The sequence below is a fragment of the Pavona decussata genome, unplaced genomic scaffold (genome assembly GCF_977016875.1).
Source record: "Pavona decussata unplaced genomic scaffold, jaPavDecu1.1 SCAFFOLD_85, whole genome shotgun sequence".
Taxonomy (NCBI): domain Eukaryota; kingdom Metazoa; phylum Cnidaria; class Anthozoa; order Scleractinia; family Agariciidae; genus Pavona; species Pavona decussata.
The window spans coordinates 28,024-55,000 of record NW_028145503.1 but is presented as its reverse complement, the minus strand read 5'-3'; the positions used below and the strand labels follow the sequence as shown (position 1 = coordinate 55,000).

At 38.2% G+C, this 26,977-nt stretch overlaps 3 long non-coding RNA genes across 9 annotated transcripts in view; all 3 read left to right on the top strand.

The window, feature by feature from the left end:
* The window catches only part of LOC146475104 (uncharacterized), a 6,771-nt gene extending 593 nt beyond the window's left edge, over positions 1-6,178 (top strand). Inside the window, exon 3 of the long non-coding RNA XR_014865940.1 lies at positions 5,822-6,178. This is a non-coding gene — a long non-coding RNA (uncharacterized LOC146475104). The remainder of the gene's footprint in view (positions 1-5,821) is intronic.
* A 1,661-nt stretch (positions 6,179-7,839) lies between these two features.
* Positions 7,840-26,977, top strand: part of LOC146475102 (uncharacterized) — a 32,888-nt gene continuing 13,750 nt past the window's right edge. For 2 of the 6 annotated variants that reach the window (XR_014865936.1, XR_014865937.1), the window contains exons 1-2: positions 7,840-8,430; positions 8,550-8,604. This is a non-coding gene — a long non-coding RNA (uncharacterized LOC146475102). Of the gene's footprint in view, positions 8,431-8,549; positions 8,605-11,340; positions 11,705-26,977 lie in introns of those variants that run through there. The other 4 variants (XR_014865935.1, XR_014865934.1, XR_014865938.1 and 1 more) reach the window with 4 other exon arrangements.
* LOC146475103 (uncharacterized) lies at positions 21,396-26,879 on the top strand. 2 transcript variants are annotated; one of them, XR_014865980.1, is made up of 3 exons: positions 21,396-21,580; positions 21,682-21,736; positions 26,525-26,879. It is a non-coding gene; the product is annotated as an uncharacterized LOC146475103 (long non-coding RNA). The 2 variants fall into 2 exon arrangements; XR_014865979.1 differs by having other exon boundaries at positions 21,407-21,561.

The following is a 26,977-nucleotide window of genomic DNA, read 5'->3' as shown; positions in this document are numbered from 1 at the left end:
GTGACCAAAAATAATAAAAGAAAACATATTGGAAATATTTCTCTTGAATATTCCTGACTGGTTTTCTCGACTGATTACATAAGTAGGAATAAAGAGAAAAAATAGGAATAGAAGTGTTCGCCAGCCATGCCAGAGCAATAGCTAAGTTGTATCCCGAAATTAAGCGGACCAAAAATATCGTTAGTTGAAAGCCAATAATTCTCAAATCATCGATATTTAGTATACGGTTACGTCCTGAAAGGTGAATACACTAAATGGAGCCTTCTCCCTAACACTTCATTTTTAAGACTGTCAATTTTTTTTCTGTGGATATCCGCGCTTTTTCTTTAGTTTGCATTTGGTCTCTTGTTCTGTTGGTTTCACGACTATACCTTTCTTATCCCGCAATGAACACAACGTTGTTGGCCCTGAAGAGCAACTCACAAATTAAAGCCATTCCTGGTAACTAAACGGGCCTTAAAAGGGCACTATCCCGTAGATTTTGCTGTATCTAGTCTGTCGAAACTGAAACACGATTTGCTCTTGCAGCAGCGGGGGCCAAAAAGCATTAATAAATTCTCTGCACAAGAATAAACTTTAAAAAGGTTTTCGAAATTTTTCCAAGATACATAAGAGGGACTTAAGAGCACTGTTTAATTTTTTCAAGTTGCAATCCATTTTCATCCTAACCATCAGCACCCAATAATGAATGATACTAGTTTCTGTGCACTAATAGGGTTATTGGTAACAAAATTAAGCCATTATTTTGACGTTCACGTCTGTACAAATATGTTCTTTGGCTGTTCAAAGGGACACTGTAAATAGGTGACACCCTGTAAGAAACATTTATGAAGTCACCATAGCCGCAAAACATGTACAGAACTCAAGCGACACAGGCATCTTCTTAGTCACTATCTATTCTCGTGTCCGGATGTTTGTCTTCGGAAAAAACATCTCTGGTACATTGGTTCTCCAATGTGATTGGTCAATGAAAATCATCCGATGTAAGTCACGTCAACCTCTTACTCCTTTGCTTTCCACACGCCTAGACGCATGACTGACAAACAAATTATCTTGACACTTCAGTCCTTCTGTGAAAGGTGTTTCTTGTATCGATTTAAACTTAAAGTTTCACTAAACTACAACAAGTTCTTATAACATACATTTTTTATAGTGTCGTCTCTCTCGTAAAAAAAATTTTAAGTTTTGTGAAAAATTTTGCTTGCTAATAAAGTGCATGCAAGCACTTTGGCCAACATTGTCAACAATACTTTTGCGGCGGCTTTCTTCTTTCCCAGAAATTTAAAATCGTTAATCTTTTTTCATACGGTTGGTGAAATACTGATTACCGGAAATCTCAGGGGCGTAGCCAGAATTTTTCCAGAGGTACGCACAATTTTCCAAATCCCACTCCACCGCCCCCTCCCCCTCAATTTTTTTTTCACGTGTAAGCGTGATATGAAATGGGAACTACGTCGTCAAATTCTTTGCTGCTTCCTTGGGTTCATTGAAGTACTTTGATTCCTTCATTCATTAAGCCAACAAGCTACCGGTATCTCAGGATTTTATTCACAAATGAGCACTTTTTGCCACCGTGGGCCACATCATTGTTTTTGAGCAGCATTAAGAACGCACTAACCCAGTATAAATATACAAATAAACAATCAAAGTGTACATGTCTGGATCTACAACGCCAACCGGGGAAGAGCAAAAAACCTGAGGCACTGTAAATTAATATAACTGTAGATCTGACTTTAGCTTTCATAAAGGCATAAGGGATATAACGGTTAAGCGTTACAAATGTCGTCTGTCTTTCCTTCCAGCAAAGACAGAAATAACCTCAGTTAGGTCTGTTTCCTTATGTTTGTGAATATGGATTACAGATAGCGAGGATAAAGTAACCTCACATCAGACATAGCACTCCGAAGTGGCGTCTTAAGCCTCTTCATGCTACTCAAACTCCGCCCTGCAGCACACGCAGACACAGGGTATGTGAGAAGCGTCTTGACTGCTACAGCAATTCCAGGGTACAATTCTGGGATAGAAAAGTCCAGCGTTTCCACCAAGGTCTCCGGAATGCCATCTTCAACCAACAACCCCTTATAACGCCACCTAGTCACTTCTCATTTAAATTCATCAAGGGACATATGCATCAGCACGTCTTCCGGCATAGTGGTTATAGATGTCTTCCACATCATTTTCCGTCAGGTCTTGGAGATTTCCTAAAATAATTAATTTTAATCACGTTGCTTCTCTGTGGAAACCGACATTTGTTTGTGAAAAAACACACTCCGTTGCTTTATAAAAATTATCTAAAGGCGCAAGCTGAGTTAAGTGACTTGAATTGATTAAAATTGTGTTTTTTATCGAATTATTATGTTTTATTTATTTGCTTTTTATTCATTTTATTTTATTTTCGATTTTTTCAGGTACGCACGTGCGTATGTGCGTACAGGTAGCTCACCCCTGAATCTATAGCATTAAAATGATCTTGAAAATCCATCTTCGGCAATTATAAGACAAAGTCAGTTTTTGCTACAAATGTTGACCATATGCAGCTTTGCTGTGTGTCACATTCCTGACACATGAAACGGATTTTACCAGATGTTCTCTACCGAAGAATGAGAAGATCTGGGTACGAGATTAACCGAGTGCCCACTGTGTAAAGTTAGTTGGGAAATTGAATTTCCTTATTTGGTTGAGTTATTGTAGGGGTGTAATGTAATAGCTTGTGACCGTCATGTTGATCTTGTGACCCAAGCATGCAGGAGAACCGAAAGAGAACTTACGTTAATTAATTCAAGTAAAATACGTCAAATTTTCCTGTGTTCCCAGGTCGCTTTCTGCCGATCTTTTAAAGACATATTTGTGTAATTGGAATAGTGATTGCTTTGCTCCGATGCTGAAAATTTAAGGGAAGTGTATACCTTCAGGGGTGGCTTCAGTTTGACGGATGAAGCGCTTCTCAGTTATGCATCACAGATACCCAAAAAACCCTATATCAAATTAAAGCTGTCATTTCTTTTCCAAGAAAGTCGAAACTTGAAGGTCCAGATCGTCGTTCAAGAGTTTCGACTCAATGCAGTTTTTATATTTTGTAAGTTTTTTTTTTTCCTTTCTCCACGCCAGGAACCTAGAAGCATGCTTAAAAAATTGTGTCAAGATTTTCGTTAATTCAATTGCGTTCAAAAGTTACAAAACATTTTCGAAACTCTTCGAGAAACCATGCGGAATTAACGCACGAAAATGGCTTTGCAAGGAAAGAAGTTTTGGAATTATTGAATTCATCGACAGGTTTTTGTTGATTAAATATTTTTCTAGCCTCTGGCCAAATTTGATTGAAAGCGGCCAAATCATTGTTGAGTTGTAGGTCTTGAAAGTATCTCCTCCATGTGAAAATAAAAGTTTGAGAAAACAGCGCTTCAAAAATATTCTCGCTACACAACTAAGTACTGCCCCATAACGCCTATAACGCCTAGTAAGTAAATACCACTTCATAACGCCAAAAAATTAGCCAATCATTTTGGAAGCCACTTTTTCTTCCGGTCACCTCCTGTGAAAATTTTCTCACAGTTTTGCTCGTAAAATAAGGACTGAAGTCGACCTCATCAAGGAAAGCTGTAAGTTGGGCCGAGGCAGAAGCGCCTGTGGCGAGCAAAATTATCAGCACAAAGCGCTAACGAATTGTCGGGGAACCAATGCAACCGCATGTATTGTCTCAGTGAAAACGAAAATTCTTGCCACTCTTCAAAAAGCCGGATAGCGAAGATAGCGAAGTTTCAACTGCTTATCGAAAGTTCGGGTGAAAATTTGCTTTTGAATGAACGCTCCAAAACGTTAATGCTAGAAATAGGAAACAAGTATCGATTGGAAGAAAACGTTAAAACGGAACCGTTTAAAAGAGTACACTCCGTTAAACGCTTTGCAAATTACGCTAATACAGTAAGTCGTTGTAATTGTGAAAACGCTACAAGCAAAACCGGCGACTTTTCCTTTATCAGTTATCTTATAGTGATGGCCGACGTGAGAAAAAATCAAGACATAGGACATGATTTGTTTTGTTTCCGCTTACGGAGACTTGCTAGTTTTACGCACCTGAACACAAGATTCAGTGATCTGATAACGTTTATTAGTCCAGGCTAACCATTTTTGGCATTTTTAACTACACATTTGCCCCTACTTGCCCCTTGGAAAACGAAAGGAACTAGGTTGCCATCGATACGAGCAAACATTTTGCCGAACAAAACTGTGGATTTCATTTCTTTACGGCTAAATCCCAATTTCTGAGGGAATTAAGGCCGCTTCCAAACAGATATTCACCGAAATGAACCCTTGGGTGCACTTAATTCAAAGCATAGGTTATCCTACATAAACGCGCGTTTTGTAGGTTGTTGTCTGTTTGTTTAGGTCTTTTAATTAGCGTTAGTTCTCAAAATAGACATGCTTGGGAGTTCTTGCCAACCTCAAGCAGTTTAAGGCCTGAGTTTGAAGGGTGTTCAGAAATTATGAGTGATCCTCTATATCTTCGGTTTGTCTGCCTAGAACAAGATGAAATTTTCCTTGAATATAAAACTCGATGTTTTCTTTTGCCTTAAAGTATAATTTTGATCACGTAACATATCATGTGACCAAAACAATCGGCGATACGGTGGCAAATTTTCTATATATATATAACTGAATTAATGTTTCTGACCTTTGTCCAGACAAATTTTTCCTGGAGAATCATGGACGATCATTCCAAACGTGAAGTAATTTAGATCTTTATTAGAAACGCGTTTTTCTTTGATGTTTTCTCTTAAAACCGTCGCCTACCTGTCAAATCTTTGCTTTTTTCACGAAAACGATCACGTGACATGTCACGTTGATCTAGAACACTACTTATTATGCCTTGAGATTTTAAGAATGATAAGACCTTTTTATCTGCCAAATTACAGCTGAGTGTCATTCAATTTGTTAAAGTTATCTAGGATAAACCATTTTTCCTATTAAACGCCCTTGACCCAGACCTTAAACTGCTTGAAACCCATTGGCTTACATCATTGTATTTGAACATTCTTTTTTTTAAAACTGTTGTTATTTCCGAATTTTCATCGGATACCCGTTATTGGATTGTATGGCCGTGTAAGCATATTTAGGTTTACTTCCATCGTTTAACCCAAAGATTTCTAAATCAATGTAAATATTCAAGATTCTAGCCAGTTGAGAATAATCGGAGTTAGTTGAGAGTTTGTTGAGATGCAGTTAAGCTGTAAGATAGCATGTGCAGTTTTGAGCGCTAGAAGTGGAGTAAGTCAAGATTGAAGTCGACTGGAGAAAACACAAAAATGTCAGCCAGAGTCTTAACAGCTTGGTACCTCAAAACAAACGCGAGTTCGCTCATCCCCTTTTAAACGACTCGCTCGCAACATGAATTGCCGCCTGTTTTGAACACAATTCATCAAAGCCATCCACATTTTACGGAACTGTGAATTCATTCAGGGAGATACATCTCTGTCAGTTTAATTTCAAACCATATTGGGCAGGCAGATTTCGTACTGCTGCAAGGGTGAAAGGAGGGGAGGGGAAGAGGAAATTGGGTTGATGTTTGTAGCGTGCTTCAGTAACCGTTAACTTCCTTCACACCAAAGTGTTTAATTTTTTTCTACCCTGTTGACATTAGGCCCTTAAGACCAACAGAAAGTCTTCAAATTCAAGATGTTAATTAAAGCACTTCTCAAGACACAAAGTAGTGTTTAATTAGTCTAACAGGACAATGATTAGTAGAGTTACATATCATGATATTAAAGTTAAGAAATCAATGCAGCACACTCATGATCACTGTCCATTCTTTTGCTTTCGTCAGGCCCACAGCCAATGCCTTCAAACATCATGGAAAATTTGCCTGTTGCATTTGCCATGCTGGACAAGGTGCCTGATAAGTTGAAGTCGGGAGTTTTCACTCAAACCACTTCACTCACGGAGGCAGGAGCATAAGAAATGTTACATGGATAACGTAAAATTATGACTGCCCTATCAGAGTTTAAATTTCGTTAAATGTTCCAGTAAAATAAGTCAGTAAATCTCATCGAAATTACTCTTGTTTAAATCGTGTTGTTATGTAAACTAGGAAACAAGCTGATCGGATAATCGTACAAGTATTTTATGTGAAACTCTGTCGTGAGATTGTCTGCATACGTAAAAATAAAAGTGGTTAATGCTTTGTAGTGGTTCAAATTTACTGAAAGTTAATTTTTACATAACGGTAACTGATATAAGCCTTACTTGTGATAAAAGAAAGAAGACCGCAAGAAAACTTAACGTTTTTAATTTCTTGTTTGAACCTTACTGACGGCGAATAAATGAACACCTGTTCGAATGGGTGTGGACAAAACGTGGGGTAGGCCATGGGGTAGGCCATGCGGTGCAGGCCATGACGGACGGCAACCAGAAGTCGATTTACGTTGTTTTACAATTTGGAAACTTTATTCCAAGCAGTGAGCAAACTTTTGTTTATAATCATTACTTAGGAGGTGAATAAGAGTTTTCTTCCTGTATTTGGTTTAGAAACATTTTAATTAAATGAGCTGCAACATAACTAAATTTTAAAATTGGCAGTGTTCCATTCCATCCGGATGTTCAGTGTAAATGGTTAAACTCTCTATCCTCGAGCTATTGTACACGTGACCATGAACTAGCCAATGAATGCGCGCGCTGTGGAGGGAAAATCCCTTCAGTTACTTAACAATCGGACAAGGCGTAACGCTTTCATGGGGAAAACCCGTATCATTGGCACTGTTTCCGGATGTTCAGTGTAAATGGTTGGACCCTCCACCATCGTGCTACTATACATGTGACCATGAACTAGCCAATGAATGAGCGCGCTGTGGAAGGAAAAACCTTTAATTACGTAGCAATAGGTTTTTCAAAAAAGTTAAAGCATTCATTAGCATATCTCATAATTGCTGGACAACACATAGTGGATGCGTTTTACAACGTGCAATGTATGAACGTTTTGCCGAGGCTTTAGTTCAGTGCGGATACTATCTGAATTCCCCTTAACTACTCTGAAATATATTTTCCAAAACACACTTAGTTTCTTCTTATCATAGGAATGGCGTCAAGTCGTTGGAAATTCAAAGTCCATCACCTGAACAATGCAAATTTGGCCATGCGTCTAATTAATAATTATACTGCCAAATCACGCGGAATTTTATCTGATAATTAGCGGCCGAGTTGGCCAAAAACAGGGGAAATTCCGCAATACTGAGCAGGATAATTGTTTTATTATTCAATTCATTGATAACAAAGCAGAGCTCTATTGCAGAAAAGCTAGAGCCGGGCGATCTTTATTTTGCCATTTTTCTCCCCGACACACGAAATTACCTATATCGCTGGAGACCTGTTGACTCATGCCGGACGACGAATATTCATTGCACCAATCCATGACCATATTTGGCAAGTGTCACAATGTGTTGAGTGACACAATAATTGGTGATCATTTGAGGTCAGGGAACATTTGCGACGTAGCACTAAATTCAACATCAAATGGCAATGTTTTCTAGTGGTGAGTCAAGTTTTCTCGCTCCCAGTGACATGTAGAATGTTCACATGGTGTCTTATCTAGATAGGCGACAATAAATACTTGGTATAACGTGATAACAATTTAAAGTAAATCAGTTGAAATGTCAGACCTCGCGACTATTTTAAAACATTATTATATTCGAATTTTATTTTTGTCCTGAGCCAGAAAACCAACGTGAAATAGTCACTAAAAGTTTCATGACGTAATATATAACACCAAATTTAAACATTCGTCAAACTTGGTGTAGGAGTTTGAAGGCTGCTCTTTTTTCACCAAAGGACAAAAACGTTTCAAAAAGGTATCAAACTTTTCTTGTGTTCTTATCACATGTTTCTTGGCGGTTTGGTGTTTATTTTATGGTACGATTTAGTTCGAACGAAAATAAACGTTTGAGCATGCAATTGGGCGAACTTAATCCTTGAAGCCCTAATATTAAAGAACAAATTCTCCTATAGTGTCCCCATACTTAGGAAATTACTAGGGAGAAGTTAAATATCAAGAAATTCCCCTTAGGTGATCATATCCTTAATTCAAATGACCTGGGGGGTGGAAAAAACCAGTGATATTACAAGGAGAAATTTGATGCTGATCACTGTTACGGCTAAGAGGGTTACTTAATTTGGGTCAATCTAAAAGAAACTGTGATCATGTTCTGGGCATTTGAAATAGACGTACTGATCACAACATCACAAGCAAATTAATTGTGACAGTGTGTCTCATGACATGACAAATAACACGAAATTTGATCTCACCACTGTACACATACTTCTAAATACATTTTCTTGCTTCGTTTAATGTTCAAGCAGTTGTGTTTTTGCGTGAAACAGTCAACCAACACTGACGATTTCTGCCGAGTCGTGCGTTTTGCTACAATGTCTATGAAAGGCGAGGTACATAACGTTTGTTAATGTAAATACATTCAACTGTTCAAAAAGTCTCCTCTGTTCATCTTCTTTTCTCGTGACAAGTATTTACCTCTCATAACATTTTCAATATTTCTTTTGCGCAGGACAAGGCCCCACTCCAAGTGATGAAGGAGCATTCCGAATCAACTGATGACAAAGGTAAAGGAAAGATTATAGTTTCTTGGTCAATGAAAATCATCCCATGTAAGTCGCGTCAACCTCTTACTCCTTTGCTTTCCACACGCTTAGACGCATGACCTACAAACAAATTATCTTGACACTTCAGGCCTTCTGTGAAAGGTCTTTCTTGTATCGATTTAAATTAACTTAAAGTTTCCTAAAACTACGAAAAGTTCTTATAACATACATTTTTTCATAGCGTCGTCTCTCTGTCAAAAAACTTAAAATTTTCGTGAAAAATTTTGCTTGGCAATAAAGCGCAAGCACTTTGGCCAACATTGTCAACAATACTTTTGCGGCGGCTTTTTTCTTTCCCAGAAATTTAAAATCGTTAATCTTTTTTCATAGGGTGGGTGAAATATTACCGGAAATCTATAGAGATAAAATGATCTTGAAAATCCATCTTCGGCAATCCTTGAACAAAGTGTTTTTGCTACAAATGTTGAGCATATGCAGGTTTGCTGTGTGTCACATTCCTGACACTTGAAAACGGATTTTACCAGATGTTCTCTACCGAAGAATGAGAAGATCTGGGTACGAGATTAACAGAGTGCCAACTGTGTATAGTTAGTTGGGAAATAGAATTTCCTTATTTGGTTGAGTTATTTTAGTGGTGTGACGTAATAGCTCGTGACCGTCACGTAGATCCTGATCCAAACATGCAGGGGAACCGAACGAGAACTTACGTTAATTCAAGCAAAATACGTCAAATTTTTGCTGTGTTCCCAGGTCGCTTTCTGCCGATCTTTTAAAGACATATCTGTGTAATTGGAATAGAGATTACTTTGCTCCGATGCTGAAAATTTAAGGGAAGTGTGTACCTTCAGGGGTGGCTTCAGTTTAACGGATGAAGCGCCTCTCAGTTACATCACAGATACCCAAAAAACCCTATATCAAATTAAAACTTAAATTGCTTTTCCAAAACAATAAATTCCCAGGTTTTCCGCAAAAGCCTAAGCTTGAAGCTCAAGATCGTCGTTCAAGAGTTCCGACTCAATGCAATTTTTATATTTTCAGTTTTTTTTTTTTCTCCACTTTAGGATCCCAAAAGCTTAAAAAAACGTGTCGGAGTTTTCCTTAATTCAATTGCGTTCAAAAGTTACAGAACATTTTCAAAACTGAACAAGAAACCATGCGGAGTTAACGCACGGAAATGGATTTCAAGGACTTCGGAAAGAATTTTTAGAAATATCAAATTCCCCGTCATGATTTTCTTGACTATATATTTTTCTTGCATCTGGCCAAATTTGACTGAAATCAGCCAAATCTGTGTTGAGTTGTAACTCTTGAAAGTGTCTCCTCCAAGTGAAAAGTAAAGTTTGAGAAAACAACGCTTGAAAAAAATTCTCGCTACACAAACAAGTCACTGCCCCTTATTTTAAGATCTTTACCTACTCTAAAGTGAAGCTCAAAGCTATTGTCTTCTTTTATCTCAGTTTCGTACTCGATTCGTTCTCTCTGATTGTACACTGCAACTTTAAGTTAAAGAACGTTTGGGAGACTCAAATTGATTTCCCGAATTTACTAGCTGTTGTTTGTTTTACGAAAAGTCCAGGCTAACCCTTTTTCGCATTGCCAACGTCACATTTGTCCCTTCGACAACGAAAGGAATTTATTTTTTCATCTCTACGAGCAAACATTTTGCCCAACAAAATCGTGGCTTTCATTTCTTTACGGCTAAATCCCAATTTCTGAGACTATTAAGGCCGCTTCCGAACAGATATTCATCGAAATGAACCCTTGGGTGCACTTAGTTCAAAGTTTAGGTTATCCTACATAAACGTTTTGTAGGTTGTCGTCTGGTTGGTTTATTATTTAGGTCTTTTAATTAGAGTTAGTTTTCTAAATAGACATGCTTGGGAGTTCTTGCCGACCCATCACTGATTGTATTTGAACATTCTGTTTTTTAAAACTGTTGTTCTGTCCGAGTTTTCATTGGATACCCGTTATTGGATTGTATGGCCGTGTAAGCATATTTAGGTTTACTTCCATCGTTTAACCCAAAGATTTCTAAATCATTGTAGGTATTCAAGATTCTAGTTAGTTGAGAATAGTCGGAGTTAGTTGAGAGTTTGTTGAGATGCAGTTAATTTGCAAGATGGCATGTGCAGTTTTGAGCGCAAGAAGCGGAGCAAGTCAAGATTGAAGTCGACTGGAGAAAACACAAAAATGTCAGCCAGAGTCTTAATTTAAAAGCTTGGTTCCTCAAAACAAACGCGAGTTCGCTCATCCCCTTTTAAACAATTCGCTCTCAACATCAATTCCCGCCTGTTTTGAACAAAATTCATCAAAGCCATCCACACTTTACGGAACCTTGAATTCATTCAGGGGGATGAATCTCTGCCGTCAGTTTAATTTCAAGCCATATTGCGCATGCAGATTTTGCACAGTTCAGTTTGTCGTTTTGGTTGCGTGCTATTCTGCGAGGGGGAGGAGGGGGGAGGGGAGGGGAGAGGGATCCGTAGAAATTGGGTTGGTGTTGGTAGCGTGCTTTAGTAAAACGTTAATTAATTTCCTTCAAACTTATGTGTCTAATTTTTTCTACCCTGTTCGCATTAGGCCCTTAAGACCCAAAGGAAGGCTTCAAATTCACGATGTTAATCAAAGCATGCACCTCTCAAGACACAAAGTAGTGTTTAATTAGTCTAACATTGGTAGAGTTGCACATCGTGCAGCCACACTCATGATCACTGTCCATCTTTTTCCTTTCGTCAGGCCCACTGCCAATGCCTTCAAACATCCAGGAAAATTTGCCTGTTGCATTTGCGATGTTGGAAGAGATGCCTTATAAGTGGAAGCTGGAAGTCTTCTCGAAAACCTCTGAACACCTCACGGACCTCTTTACCGTATAAAATAAAACTATGACTGCCATATAAGAATTTATAATCCGATGAATCTTCCAGTTAAATAAGTCAGTAAATCTCATCAAAATGCTCTTGTTTAAATCGTGATGTTATGTAAACAAGCGTAGCTGGGAAACAAGCTGATCGGATAAGCGTACAAGTATTTTACGTGGATCGCTGTCGTTACATTGTCTGCATACGTAATTATAAGAATAAAAGTGGTTAATGCTTGATAATGGTTCATATTTACGGACAGTTATTTTTTACATAAAGTAACTGATATTACCTTTATTGGTGATAAAAGAAAGAGGACCGCAAGAAGACGTTTTTAATTTCTTTCTTGAACCCTACTGACGGCGAATGAATGAACACCTGTTCGAACTGTTGTACACAGATTAAACAAATCATTCTTTCTTCGGGTTATCAGTCCAAAGAATATGAAACATTCACATGTTAATCCCATTGAACTAGACCTACGAAACATTTCACCAATTTTCAGACTTTTGCCCTCTTTGGTAAGTGACCCTGCCTAGAGTTGCAGTAAGAGGGTAACAAGCTCAAAAAGGGACTTCAACGGACTTTCTCTTGAAATTAATTCATCGTCATCAATTCGAGGGACATCTCTTATCGATTTAAACCCATCCTCGGACACTTTATCCAGCGATTCACCAGAATTAAAAACCATAGAGCTGATTTTTTGTTTTGGCATTTTAAAGTTCAGCTCGGTCGGCAATATCTTGCAACCGTCGTCTCCGGCAAGCGTCCTCTAACCACTCAGCTGCTGCTAAATCTAAGCGCCTTGATCTAGTTACCCCTCTTCTTAGCATGCCGTTCGATCTGGTCCTCGAGGAATGAGGATACGTGTGGTCGTACGATGCGTTTATGTGTCGCGTCCTGTGGCCCGCGTCTACGTTAACTGCCACGGCTTCAGCGCTAACTTTAGCAGCTATCTCCTTGGACATGTGAGTCGGTTAGTTGAGCCCCTAATGATTGCATTTTTGATCGTGATGGAAATTCAGTTCAAGAGAGTGCAGTTACTACTAGCGTAATGATGAACAAAAAGCACTTATTACAAAGAATTTCTCAATGGTTCTCAGTGAATAGTCGCATTTTACGGATTTCAAGGGGGTTTGGTTGGGGCGGTGAGGGATGAACGCGCGTAAACACCCACGCATGCGCATATTAAGTGTGAAGGAGCATGTAACTAAATGATTGAATTCGGGGAAAATCTTGTACATGTTCCACTGCCACCCCTGTTATTAATACACATATGCACGTAAAGTTTCCCAGATTGGTTTGAATCAGAAAAAGGTCAAAAGTTCGTTTTCTATAAATTTGCTGTGAACGTTGAACAAAGTAACACTTTTTTACAATTACAAACACTACAGTTACAAACACTACAAATACTACAGATATTCTGTCTACACAACTGAAAATACAAATCTCACGCTACATTGTACTCTAATTACACAATTACTTTCTGTATTTACAAGATACTTTATATAAAGTTACAATACAGAGATTTAAATAATCAAAAATATACATATAAATTTACATAATTTACATAATTCTATTTAAAAGAAGAAAAAAGAACAAAAGAACAGGCGGCACTTAGGCCCGGTTCATACGTCGAACTTTACATGAGCTGAACCTAATCATTTGGTTCGGCGCATGTAAAGATCGACGTATGAATCAACTAGGATCGACAGATTTGTATTTGGGTCGACCCGCCGTTTTATTCGACTGCGCCAGTCGAATAAAACGGCAAAAGTTCGACTTCGGTTCAGACGTCGGACTTTTACATGTTCCGAGCCAAATGCATACGTTGCGTATAAATTATATAAATTATATCTATCCCAGAGGTCTGCGCGTTCCATCGACTTGGCATGCGCAACGGACTTCATTCTGAACAAGATGGCGGGAAAAGAGGAATGTGCTTGTTCTTCTTTTTTCGAAACAACTAAATATATTTGTCTGAGATGCGAAAGATTAAAAAAAAAAATAAAAAAGAATCTATTCTTGATGTGCACACGCACTTCAAACCGACAGAACCTTTCCAATACAGGCTATATGAAAGGCGAAGCGTCAAGACTTCTCAGAACAAAATCTTCAAAAACAACATTTAAAGAAAACATTACTCTATTCAAACAGCGATTACGCTAAGACTCTTTCAGAAGTCAACTTGAAAGAATGTCGGCACTACAAAACAAACAAAAAACGCGCAAAAAACATTTTGCCGTTTGTTACGGAATTTCGCCCTTCTGTGCCTAACCTAAAATAATTCAGATGAGTAAATGGCACTTGATAGAAAATCAGCTTCTGCTAAGAGAGATCTACAAAGACCCTTCCCTACTTTCGTACAGAAGAGGAAGATCTTTGAAAGACGTACTCGTAAGAGCAAATTAGCTTTGAAGGTCATATTCTTCCTATCTCGACCAATAGGAGCTGTGCTTGGCCTGTCTTCATTATTTTACCAAACAAGCTCTTCCATGTCAGAATTCATCTTTCCCGCCATTTTGAATTTTGTTGAGTAAAAACTACAGCCGCTGACCACAAAAATCTACTTTCTCACTTTAGCTTTAATTAAGTTCGACTTCAGTTAGGTTCGACGTCTGAATCAACTGCCGAACTTAATTGTTTGGGTCAACCTTAATAGGTATTAGGTTCGGCTCATGTAAAGTTCGACGTATGAACCGGGCCTTACTCCTTTACAAAATAATTAGGATTGATATTTAAAACAGGGTTCCATTTTGTCTGAGAATGTTTTAAACTTAAATTGCTTTGCGAGGCTATAAGCTTTTCAATTTCATACTTTCTCTTGACTACATCTTCGAAAGGCAAAAAGAGAGGCATTTGGTTATTTCTGCGGCAATTCCACAAATAAATTTTACGTAAAATTATAAGGTAGTTGAGCAGGTCAGATCTCTCATCTAATACTCCTAAAATAATATTAATATATTCCAGTTGCTCCGTGGTTACTGTTAACCAAAAGTTTTCAAATTTAGTCCATAAATCTGTTGAGAAAGAGCATAAGTAAAAGAAATGTTCTAGCATCTCTCGAGAGGTTTGACAAAACGCACAAAGATCACTTTGAATCCTTCCGATTTTTACTAACCGGGTATTCAAAACCAAAATGTTGTTTAAAATTTTGAGCTGAAAACATTGTACGAATGTTTCAAGTGCAACTGATTTTACCAGTACAAATGCTTTTCGAGTCTCTTCTTCACTTAAGTTAAAATTTGACGTTAGTTTATAGAAACCTCTTGAATGTTTGGTTTTTTCCGGAATGAGAAAAGCATAAAGTTTCTACTCCTCTTGCTCGAGATAAGATCAAAATCTTTGTTACCGCATTTTAACTCAAGTGTATTTTAGACGTTTCTGTCAACGATGACATTCCTTAAAGGGAGGGGTTCACGGTTCTGCGCATGTCCATGAATCAAAATACTTTTTCGCCTTTGCTCGCTATGACCCAAGCCTGTTTAATTTAATTCGTTGTTTAAGAACCATTCGGAAGGGAATAGGTAACTCGGGTGGTAATTTTTTTCGTATGATTGCGTTTTTTCGGATGCAAATAACTGTAAATACATCAACCGTGGAATAAATCCTACGGGTCAACGCTAAATTCAAAATCGACAATATGAGTACAATCCACTAGCATTTTCTGTGAATTTTGGTCATCAGTCATTTTGCTTGGACTAATTATAGAATGTGATTACTGAAGTACATGTGAGTGGGATTTTTAAGGCCATAAAGTTGATAAGAAAGGGAATAAAGCATTTAGATTCATGCACATGCGCTGGAATGTGAACCCCTCTCTTTAAATGCTTTGGCACAGAGCAACGAACAGCAGACCACGTCAAGTAATTTGACCCCTTTAGTCCCTTGCCCTCAGTTTGCTATGTTAAAGGATTCAACATTGCTTCGAGAAAACATTAAATCGCTGGTAAAAATTACACCAGTATTTATGTAATTATGATAACAGATAGGTTTGCCGTCTATCTTTATATTACAATTTTTTCTAAATTATAGAATCAAAAGCTTTAGAATCCGTTGCAAAACTTGAGCGAAATTCAGACCACCATTGCAGCATTTCGAAATAAAAAATGGAATTAATATGATAGTCATTAATATTATAGTTGCAGTGAAAAAAGAAAATACCTCCAAAAGGTTTAAGCAAATGTTTAAGATAACTTTTATATGGAGACGGTTAGGATTGAAAATTTTCGAAATCCATGCCAACCTTAGAGACTTGATCGAAGTCTGTAGGTCAGTGAGATTTAACCCACCATAGTCAGAACTATTAATTGTAGCTCTTTTGGTTATTTTGTCAGGCCCTTTCAATAAGAATTTATATATTATCGTTTGATTCAGCGATATAAATTCCGAGGGAGGTGAGAGGATAGAAAATATGTATACCAATTTAAGGAGAAGAAGACTTTTAATGATAAAAACTTTACCAAATAAAGTGAGGCCTCTCCAGCTCCACTGATGTATTTGTTTTTTTAATTTCGGTAATCTTGTCGTAAACGTTTTTTTGTAATGACACTTCTCTGTTATAACTGAAGTGTACCCCAAGAACTTTTACGCTTTTGCGCCATTTTAGAGATAAGGGTATCTCGGGGCTATTACGGCTCGAACCAATCCACATTGCTTCTGTTTTAGTATAATTAACCTTTAAACCTGATAGTTTCCCAAAAAGATCAAGTAATTTAAAGAGATTTTGTGCGGTTGTTAAATCAGATAAGAAAGCAGTGAGGCCGTCGGCGTATTGAGCAATTTTCCATTCCTCTAAATCTAACTTAATTCCTTTAATATCGGTACAAGTTCGAATTGCAGCAGCTAAAATCTCAATTGCGATTACAAATAGATATGGCGACAAGGGATCCACTTGCCTAACACCTCTGTTTAACTCAAAATTAGCAGAAAAAGATCCGTTGTTTTATGGTACAACTGGATACATTACTATAAAATGTTTCTACCCATCTTACAACACTGTGACCAAAGCCGAAAATTTCTAAGCATTTAAACATAAAATTCCATTCAAGGCTGTCAAATGCCTTTTCAAAATCTCTGAATAAGAATATACCCGGAATATTGAATGTTTTAGTGTATTCCATGACGTCTAAAATTGATCTAGCTGCTTCCCCTATGAATCGACCTGAAACATATCCAGTCTGATTGCTGTGGATTATCTCTGGTAGAATTTTAGTAATTCGTGTTGCTATTACTTTGGATGCTATTTTAGTGTCAACAGTAGTAGGTAGTAAGTCTTTACCTGTTTTTTCGATAAGTGTAATGAAACCTTGCCTTAGTGAGTAAGACATTTCTCCTTCTTTATAAGCTTCGTTAAAACTTTCAACCACCATTTCACCGATTGATGAGCAAAAGACATTATAAAATTCAATTGGCAGACCATCATTTCCAGGAATCTTACCTAGTTGGAATGTTTTGATAATGTTTTGGCATTCTTCAATTGTTATTTTTCCTTCGCATTTCTCACTTGCTTCACTTGATAGCCTTGATAGATATGGATTTTCAAAGAAGATTTCTGCATCTGGAGTGTCTAGCTTTGTTTTGGAACTGCTGTACAACTTAGTGTAGAATTGCTTTTGCGCGTTCATTATCGAGAGAGGATCGGTAGAGATAACTCCACTAATGTATAGTTTTCTAATATGTTTCTTAATGTGGTCACGTTTTTCCAGGTTTAAAAAATATTTACTTTTCTTTTCTCCGTGTTCGTGCCATCGTGCCCTTGCCCGTATAATTAACCTTCAACTTTTTTGTCATTCATCAATTCAAGTTCGCTTTTACATCTTTCCTGATTGTAATTCGCGTATTTTCACAGGGATTATTTTGAAAGGCAGCTAATGATTCGGGATATTTACTAGTTAATTCTCTTTCACGTTTTTGTCGAATTTGCGATAAACGCTTTGAGAAAATAATAGAATCGGTTCTAATATTGAATTGTATCCAATCCAGTTGCATTGAAATAAGCGGTTGGCTACCCCTGAACAGGTCACAAGAACACTGTGAGACAGTGACACTCTGTTAAAAAAAAAACTCGAGTAACAGATTTCCCAGGTTTGCCTTGTTTTGCCTGGCTTGTTTACCATCTGATATGTTGTCGCCAAAACTGTCCAATGGCGTCACATCACGTTATTTTCTCAAACAAAGTTGGCTACAAATAGAAGCAACTCTGTCTTAAATAGGAGTAACTTGAACCTAGATAAAACATATTCCACACCAGGATGATTCAAGGACTAGACAAGGCAAGGAGGTGGAAGGGGGGGGGGGGGAAGGGTTCTCCCTATAGTGGACTTTATAGAAGAGACGGCTCCCCGCGAAAGGGTTGCCTTTTGCAGACTGGAGGTGCATCTGAAGGGTAGGGATTTCACGAGCTGGAGTATAGAAGAGGGTAGGGAAAGACTGTCATTTAGGATTTAAAACGGCTTTTCAAAATGTATCTTGCAAAGTCACATGAGTCTGGATCGAGAACGAATCCCGCGGGAGTCTGGAGTTTACCATGATCCTTTCTAGTCAAAGGAATATACCACAGGAAGCGAAATCGTTTACAGAGGGGGAGGGGGACAGTCAGTGAGCACTAAGCCCTCCGCTCTAGGGTTATTTATGGCTCTTTTAATCTTGAGGGCGGCGGTTTCCTAATTTTTTTTTTTTTTTCAATTTATATAAGCTGTTTTATATTAGAATAATTATGAAAAAGTAGCCTAGCTACCACTCGATCTATTATTGCACAACGGGCTCGCCGTCCACTTATGTTCATCACTATCCTACTACCATTCTGCAGATACCGCAAAAATGTAAAAATTTACCTTCGGGAAGGCCACCTTGCCTTCAAAGTAGGTTCCAAAGTTCCATCGTTGACATTAAGGAGCTTAAGCACAGACGTTTACGAGCCACGGACGGCAACCGGAAGTTGATTTACGTTGTTTTACAATTTGGAAATTTTATTCCAAGCAGTGAGCAAACTTTTGTTTATAATTATTACTTAGGAGGTGAATAAAGTTTTTTTTCCTGTAATTGGTCTAGAAACATTTTAATTAAATGAGAGACACCATAACTAAATTTTAAAATTGGTCGTGTTCCATTCCATCCGGATGTTCAGTGTAAATGGTTAAACTCTCTACCCTCGAGCTATTGTACATGTCACCATGAACTAGGCGATGAATTCGCGCGCTGTGGAGGGAAAATCCCTTCAGTTACTTAACAATCGGACAAGGCGTACCGCTTTCACGGGGAAAGCCCGTATCATTGGCACTGTTCCCGGATGTTCAGTGTAAATGATTGGACTCTACACCCTGGTGCTACTATACATGTGACCATGAACTAGCCAATGAATGAGCGCGCTGTGGAAGGAAAAACCTTCAATTGCTTAACAATTGGTTTTCCAACAAAGTTAAAGCAATAATTAGCATATCTAATAATTGCTGGACAACACATAGTGGATGTGTTTTACAACTTACAATGTATGAACGTTTTGCCGAGGCTTTTAGTTCAGTGCGGATACTATCTGAATTGCCCTTAACTACTCTGAAATATATTTTCAAAAACACACGTAGTTTCTTCTTATCATAGGAATGGCGTCAAGTCGTTGGAAATTCAAAGTCCGTCACCTGAACAATGCAAATTTGGTCAAGCGACTAATTAATAATTATACTGCCAAATCACGCGGAATTTCACCTGATAATTAGCGGCCGAGTTGGCCAAAAACAGGGGAAATTCCGAAATACTGAGCAGGATAACTTTTTAATTATTCAATTCATTGATAACAAAGCAGAGTTCTATTACAGAAAACCTGGAGGCGATCTTTATTTTGCCATTTTTCTCCCCGACACACGAAATTACCTATATCGCTGGAGATCTGTTGACTCATGCCGGAAGACGAATATTCATTGCACCAATCCATAACCATATTTGGCAAGTGTTACAATGTGTTGAGTGACACACAATATTTGGTGATCATTTGAGGTCAGGGAACATTTTCGACGCAGCACTCCATTCAACATCAATTGCCACTGTTTTATAGTACTGAATCAAGTTCACTCGCTCAAAGCGACATGTACAGTGTTCACATGGCGTCTCATCTAGATAGGCGATGATAAATACTTTGTACCTAGGCCGGATAATGTACTTTTCATAGTATTTGTTCTGTTGCAAAATTATAACGTGATAACAATTTAAAGTAAACAAGACGCTTTTCAGAGCGTTTACGTGGGATGCGTTGACTATGTTTAGCACTAGTGGCCTCATTTATTGTACGCCTCACCGATTTTTTAACCTTCCCTCCCTTCGCGATTGAACTAACTGAACAGTTTTAGTCAGAAAGATTGCGTGATATTGAGTTGCGCTACTTGAAATTTTGCCGCCAAAAAATAGTTCCCGCAATGTCTTCAGCTGAAAGGAGCACTCTTTTTATCTGAAAAGTTCACTGCTAATCATAACTTTTTGCATAGATGAAAACTTGACAACTTTCATCATATTTTTGCTTCTCATACAAAAGTCTTTCGTTGTACCGGAGATTCTATTACAATAACGTGGCGTGACTCACGTTTTCTACTCTGGTTATGTAAATAAAAGTGTAAGATTACAATGTAAGATTACAAATTGTTTTCGTTTCATCAAAAAAACAGAAAGAAAACAGGCAAAAAGCTTTCCTAAATGAAAACTTTTAGTAAAAATTGACAATCAAACCTTTAATCTTTTTGTGAAGTGGATTTCCAGTTGCGTTTAAGCATCAAATCGACAAAGTCATGCGATGTGTGTTTTAGCTTATCAATGATCTTTCCCCCACGTATTCTGGATGGTTCTACAACTGTCAAACAGAAGCATGATTCCTTCGCTTTGAACTCTCCAATTTCCACCGTTTTCACTGTCGAGTGCTTCTTAGAAGTTATTCTTTCGATTTACTGCTTCAAAAGGGTTAGTTTTCTTTTTGAAAACGGCACATTGGAATTTAAAACATTAAAACAATATGGCCACGCCACTAAAGTCAAGCCTTTTCAGTTCCACCGAGAGACCACTAGGACCTGAATAATCACAATAGTAATTAACTCCCGTCCGATCCCTCCTGACATACACTAAAATATTGCATTCTGATTGGACCGTTTTTGTTAAAGACAATAAGGACAATACGAGACAAAAAGATCCCCTCTAGGAGAAAACTGAATTTGATACATCTAAAACGAGTAAATAATTGAAAGATGCGCATTTGTGGATACAAACGGCCCCCATTTTATAACGTGGGCTGCACAGGCATCCCACGTAATCAGTTGAAATGTCAGACCTCGCGACTACTTTAAAACATTATTATATTCGAATTTTATTTTTGTCCTGAGCCAGAAAACCAACGTGAAATAGACACTAAAAGTTTTATGACGTAATATACAACACCAAATTTAAACCTTCGTCAAACTTGGTGTAGGAGTTTAAAGGCTGTTCTTTTTTTACCAAAGAACAAAAACGTTCAAAAAAGGTTTCAAACTTTTCTTGTGTTCTTATTACATGTTTCTTGGCGGTTTGGTGTTTACTTCATGGAACGATTTAGCTTGAATGAAAATAGACGTTTGGGCACGCAACCGTGCCCGAGCTTAACCCTCTAAGGCCTAATATTAAAGAACAAATTCTCCCGTCTTGTCGCCATACTTTAATAATAAAATTATTAGGTAGAAGTTATTCATATAACAATAAAATCGCCTTGGATGATTATATCGTTAATTCTCATGACCTCAGGGATTGCAAAAAAATTGATATTACAAGGAGAAATTGGATGCTGATCACTGTTACGGCTTAAAGGGTTACTTAATTTGGGTCGATCTAAAACAAACTGTGATCATGTTCTGGACATGTGAAATAGACGTGCTGATCACAACATCACAAGCAAAACAATTGTGACACAGTGAGTCTCATGACATGACAAATAACAAGATATTTGATCTCACCACTGTACACAGACTTCTAAATAAATTTTCTTGTTTCATTTAAAGTTCAAGCAGTAGTTTTCAGCTTGAAACAGTCAACCAACGCTGACGTTTTCTGCAGAGTAGTGCGTTGTGCTACAATGTCTATGACAGGCGAGGTACATCATGTTTGTTAATGTAAATACATTTAACTATTCAAAAAGGCTCCTTTGTTCATCTTCTTTTCTCGTTACAAGGTATTTACTTCTGATAAAATTTTCAATATTTCTTTTGCGCAGGACAAGGCCCCACCCCAAGAGATGGCGGAGCATTCCGAATCAACTGATGACAAAGGTAAAAGAAATATTATAGTTTCTTATCGGAAATGAATCGCTTTGAAAATTTTGATTGTACAGTGAAGAAAAACTTGACTTCATGGCTTCGCCTTTTTTGTACCTTAAAGGAAAGTAGCATGGGAAAAATAGTTCTTTTTCGTGAAGGACGAAAAACGTGGTTTAGAAAACAATTTTAAACTCCAGGATGCTCGAAAAACCGACGGCAACTTCATTAGTTCAGGAAGAACGGTCTCTGTTTCCTAAAATTTTTACGACCTGACATGTCAACTAATGCCGGGTGTAAACAGATTAACGTATGGTCCGAAAATTGACCTGAGCAAAAAGAATAAAAGAAAACATATGGGAAATATTTCTCTTGAATATTCCTGACTGGTTTTCTCGACTGATTACATAAGTAGGAATAAAGAGAAAAAATAGGAATAGAAGTGTTCGCCAGCCATGCCAGGGCAGTAGCTAAGTTGTATCCCGAAATTAAACGGACCAAAAATACCGTTAGTTGAAAGCCAAGAATTCTCAAATCATCGATATTTAGTATACGGTTACGTCCTGAAAGGTGGATACACTGAATGGAGCCTTCTCCCTAACATTGGCTTATTTCAAATTATGAGTTCATGTTTAAGACTGTCAATTTTTTTTCTGTGGATTTCCGCGCTTTATGAAACTTACAGCCCAGCATACTATTCTGGTCTTCTACTCAAAAGGTATTTTACCAAAATGCCGCGAAACATACGCGACTATAAAACCGCAAAAAATGTCGAACTGATAGCGAATTAACCGCTGGATAAAACAATCCGCTCTTTGAACAACTGTCGCCTGATGTCAGTTTCTGATGTGTGTATATTTCACATATTTTTGTATTTCGATTTTATACTAACGTAAATCTATTAGTGAAACCTCGTAAAGAGCGTTTTAAACTCATACCGAGACAAAACTATTACCGTATTGTGCTTCGTAACTTAGCCCCGGCTTACGTCGATGTTAAGTGAATCTCGTCGGCAGACTAAAAGCCGGGTCTGAAAGAATTGATGAATCCTTTGAACTTGAGCGGTGTGGCACGAAGTCTGTTAATGTACTGTGCGATCGATATCAGTGCTTGTTTTTTTCTGATTTTCGATGATTTAGCACGACAACATGGCTCTTCTTTATCGAAGGTGGGTAGTTTGAAAACATAACCTCACGGCAACAGCTAGTTGAACGCGAGATCCAAATATCTAATCCCGGGGAACTGAAATTCACAGAAACAGCTTGCCAAACACGAAAAGACAAACGTGACTCTTTAAACCTCACGAGAGAACAACGTAGAATTTTACTCAGCGTGTTTTACTTACCGATAGTAGACCCACAGCAAACTTTTAAAGGATGATAGTAGACCTTCAACGAAAACAGAACCCCAGCCAACGGTTGAAAATGCCGAGGACACAAAAATCACCACGTGAACCGAGCGCATCGAAGTCAGACAAACCAGGGCGCAGTATAAAGCAAACGCCTCAGAGCGAGCGAGGCAAATGTCGGCCAACGGTTGAAAATTGCCGAGAACACACGAATCACCACGCGCGTTGGCGCATCGAAGTGAGGCAGAACGTAGGCAAGAGCTTCAGAGCGAGGCAAATGTTTGTCGAAAGGAATCTCAAGAACATTGTCAAGAACATTGTCAACAAAACTTTTGCCGCGGCTTTCTTCGCTTCCAGAAACCTAAAGTTGTTGATCTTTTTTAACACGGTGGGTGAAATATTACCGGAAATCTATAGCAATAAAATGATCTTGAAAATTCATCTTCGGCAATTCTTGGGCAAAGTGTTTTTGCTACAAATGTTGAGCATATGCAGTTTTGCTGTGTGTCACATTCCTGACACATGAAAACGGATTTTACCAGATGTTCTCTACCGAAGAATGAGAAGATCTGGGTATGAGATTAACAGAATGCCTACTGTGTCTATAGTTAGGAAATAGAATTTCCTTATTTGGTTGAGTTATATTAGTGGTGTGACGTAACAGCTTGTGACCGTCATGTTGATCTTGTGATCCAAACATGCAGAGGAACCGAACGAGAACTTTTTCAAGCAAAATGCGTCAAATTTTTCCTGTGTTCCCAGGTTGCTTTCTGCCGGTCTTTTAAAGATATGTTTGTGTAATTGGAATAGAGATTACTTTGCTCCGATGCTGAAAATTTAAGGTTAGTGTGTACCTTCAGGGGTGGCTTCAGTTTAACGGATGAAGCGCCTCTCAGTTACATCACAGATACCCAAAACCCTATATCAAATTAAAGCTTTAATTGCTTTTCCAAGAAAATAAATTCCCAGGTTTTCCGCAAAAGTCCAAAAGTCCAAGCTTGAAGGTCCAGATCGTCGTTCAAGAGTCCCGACTCAATGCGATTTTTATATTTTGTAAGTTTGGTTTTTTTTTTCCTCCACTTTAGGATCCCAAAAGCTTAAAAAATGGGTCGGGGTTTTCCTTAATTCGATTACGTTCAAAAGTTACAGAACATTTTTTAAAACTGCGAGAAACCATGCGGAGTTAAAGCACGGAAATGGCTTTCAAGGACTTCGGAAAGAATTTTCAGAATTATCGAATACCCCGACATGTTTTTCTTGACTAAATATTTTTCTTGTATTTGGCCAAATTTGACTGAAATCGGCCAAATCTGTGTTGAGTTGTAACTCTTGAAAGTGTCTCCTCCAAGTGAAAAGTTAAGTTTGAGAAAACAACGCTTGAAAAAAAATTCTCGCTACACAAACAAGTCACTGCCCCTTATTTTAAGATCTTTACCTACTTAAAAGTGAAGCTCAAAGCTATTGTCTTCTTTTATCTCAGTTTCGTACTCGAACAAACGCAAGTTCTACAACTAAATACAAGGTATTCGAAGTGCGGGAACGTGAGGGGTTCAAGACTATAGAAAGACCGTTCGCGCGACTATCGCAACGGGTAGTAGACTGCAAGCAGTCCCTTTCTGGATAGTCGAGGTCGCGCGAAATAGCCGAGCGCGAAAAAACTGATTTCTCCTCGCTCCAGTCTCGCTGCGCTATGAGCGCACCATCTCGACTGACCAGAAAGGGACTGCTTGCAGTCTAAACGGATAGTTACCTCGGCAGCAATACGCTGTCAATGAAAGTAAAATTTAACTTTCGGTGGAAATCGCTTACGCCCCAATTTCTCGGCAAATACTCACTCTTTTTTCTAAAATTCTTGTTTTGTTTGTAAGAACTTACTGGAAGGTTTATTTCTTTGAACAAAATTTTGTCTCTGATTGTACACTGCAACTTTAAGTTAAAGAACGTTTGGGAGACTCAAATTGTTTTCTCGAATTCACTAGCTGTTGTTTGTTTTACGAAAAGTCCAGGCTAACCCTTTTTCGCCTTGTCAAAGACACATTTGCCCCTTCGAAAACGAAAGGAATTAGGTTTCCATCGATCGATACGAGCAACTGACATTTTGCCGAACAAAACTGGATTTCATTTCTTTACGGCTAAATCCCAATTTCTGAGGCGATTAAAGCTGCTTCCGAACAGATTTCCACCGAAATGAACCATTGGGTGCACTTAATTTAAAGTCTAGGTTATCCTAAATAAATGTTTTGTAGGTTGTCGTCTGTTTGGTTTATTATTTAGGTCTTTAAATTAGCGTTAGTTCTCAAAATAGACATACTTGGGAGTTCTTGCCGACCCATCATTGTATTTGAACATTCTGTTTTTTAAAACTGTTGTTCTGTCTGAGTTTTCATTGGATACCCGTTATTGGATTGAATGGCCCCGTAAGCATATTTAAGTTTACTTTCATCGTTTAACCCAAAGATTTCTAAATCATTGGAAATATTCAAGATTCTAGTTAGTTGAAAATACTCGGAGTTAGTCGAGAGTTTGTTGAGATGCATTTGTAAGATGACATGCGCAGTTTTGACCGCTAGAAGCGGAGCAAGTCAAGATTGAAGTCCACTTGAGAAAACACAAAAATGTCAGCCAGAGTCTTTACAGCTTGGTCAAAACAAAACGAAAACTAAACGATTGGCTTTCAACATCAATTACCGCCTGTTTTGAACACAATTCATCAAAGCCATCAACACTTTGCGGAACTGTGAAATCATTCAGGGGGTGCATCTCTGTCAGTTTAATTTCAAACCATATTGCGCATGCAGATTTCGCACGGTGCAGTTTATCGTTTTGGTTGCCTGCTATCTGGAGATGGGGAAGAGGGAGGAGGGGAGGGGTGGGGGTTCCGCAGAAATTGGGTTGGCGTTTGTAGCGCGCTTCCTTAAAACGTTAATTTCATTTAAACCAAAGTGTTTAATTTTTTCCACCCTGTTTACATTAGGCCCTTAATACCCAAAGAAAGGCTTCAAATTTACGATGTTAATTAATGCACTTCTCTAGACACAAGGTAGTGCTTAATTAGAGCGGTTTTTATTTGAGTGTCGTTAAACCAAAAACTAAAGTAATTACGCTGGCCAATCTCAACAGACGCAAACACCGCAATGAACCAATCAGAAATCGAATCAGATATATGTAAACGACGCCAAACGAGGGAAAGCGCGTGCGAGCATGGCATGATTGGTTTTGGTTTTGCTGCTGATTGGTTGAGAAGGTGGCACTTGTCTTGCTGGCCAACTACTAAGTGAAGCAAAGCAAAACCAAAGCAATTTGTGAAATTACTTTCGACACTCAATTGAAATCCGCCGTACGTATAGGACAATAATTAGTTGTCTTAGAACCTGGAGTTGCACATTATGACATTGAAATTGAGAAATCCAATGCAGCACACTCATGATCACTCTCCATCTTTTTGCTTTCGTCAGGCCCACTGCCAATGCCTTCCAACATCCAGGAAAATTTGCCTGTTGCATTTGCGATGCTGGAGAAGTTGCCCGATAAGTGGAGATGTCATTTTTCCATTGGTCTTACGGAACCCGCATCAGAAGGCATTTTTGTGTAACGTAAAATTATGGCTGCCCTATACGAATTTATAATCCGTTGAATCTTCCAGTAAATAAAGTCAGTAAATCTCATTGAAATTACTCTTGTTTAAATCGTGATGTTATGTAAACAAGCGTATCTAGGAAACAAGCTGATCGGATAATCGTACAAGTATTTTATGTGGATCTCTGTCATTACATTGTCTGCATGGGTAAAAATAAAAAATGGTTAATGCTTGGTAATGGTTCTTATTTACTGAAAGTTTTTACATAAAGTAACTGATATAACCGTTGGTGATAAAAGAAGGAAGACCGCAACAAGTCTAAACGTTTTTA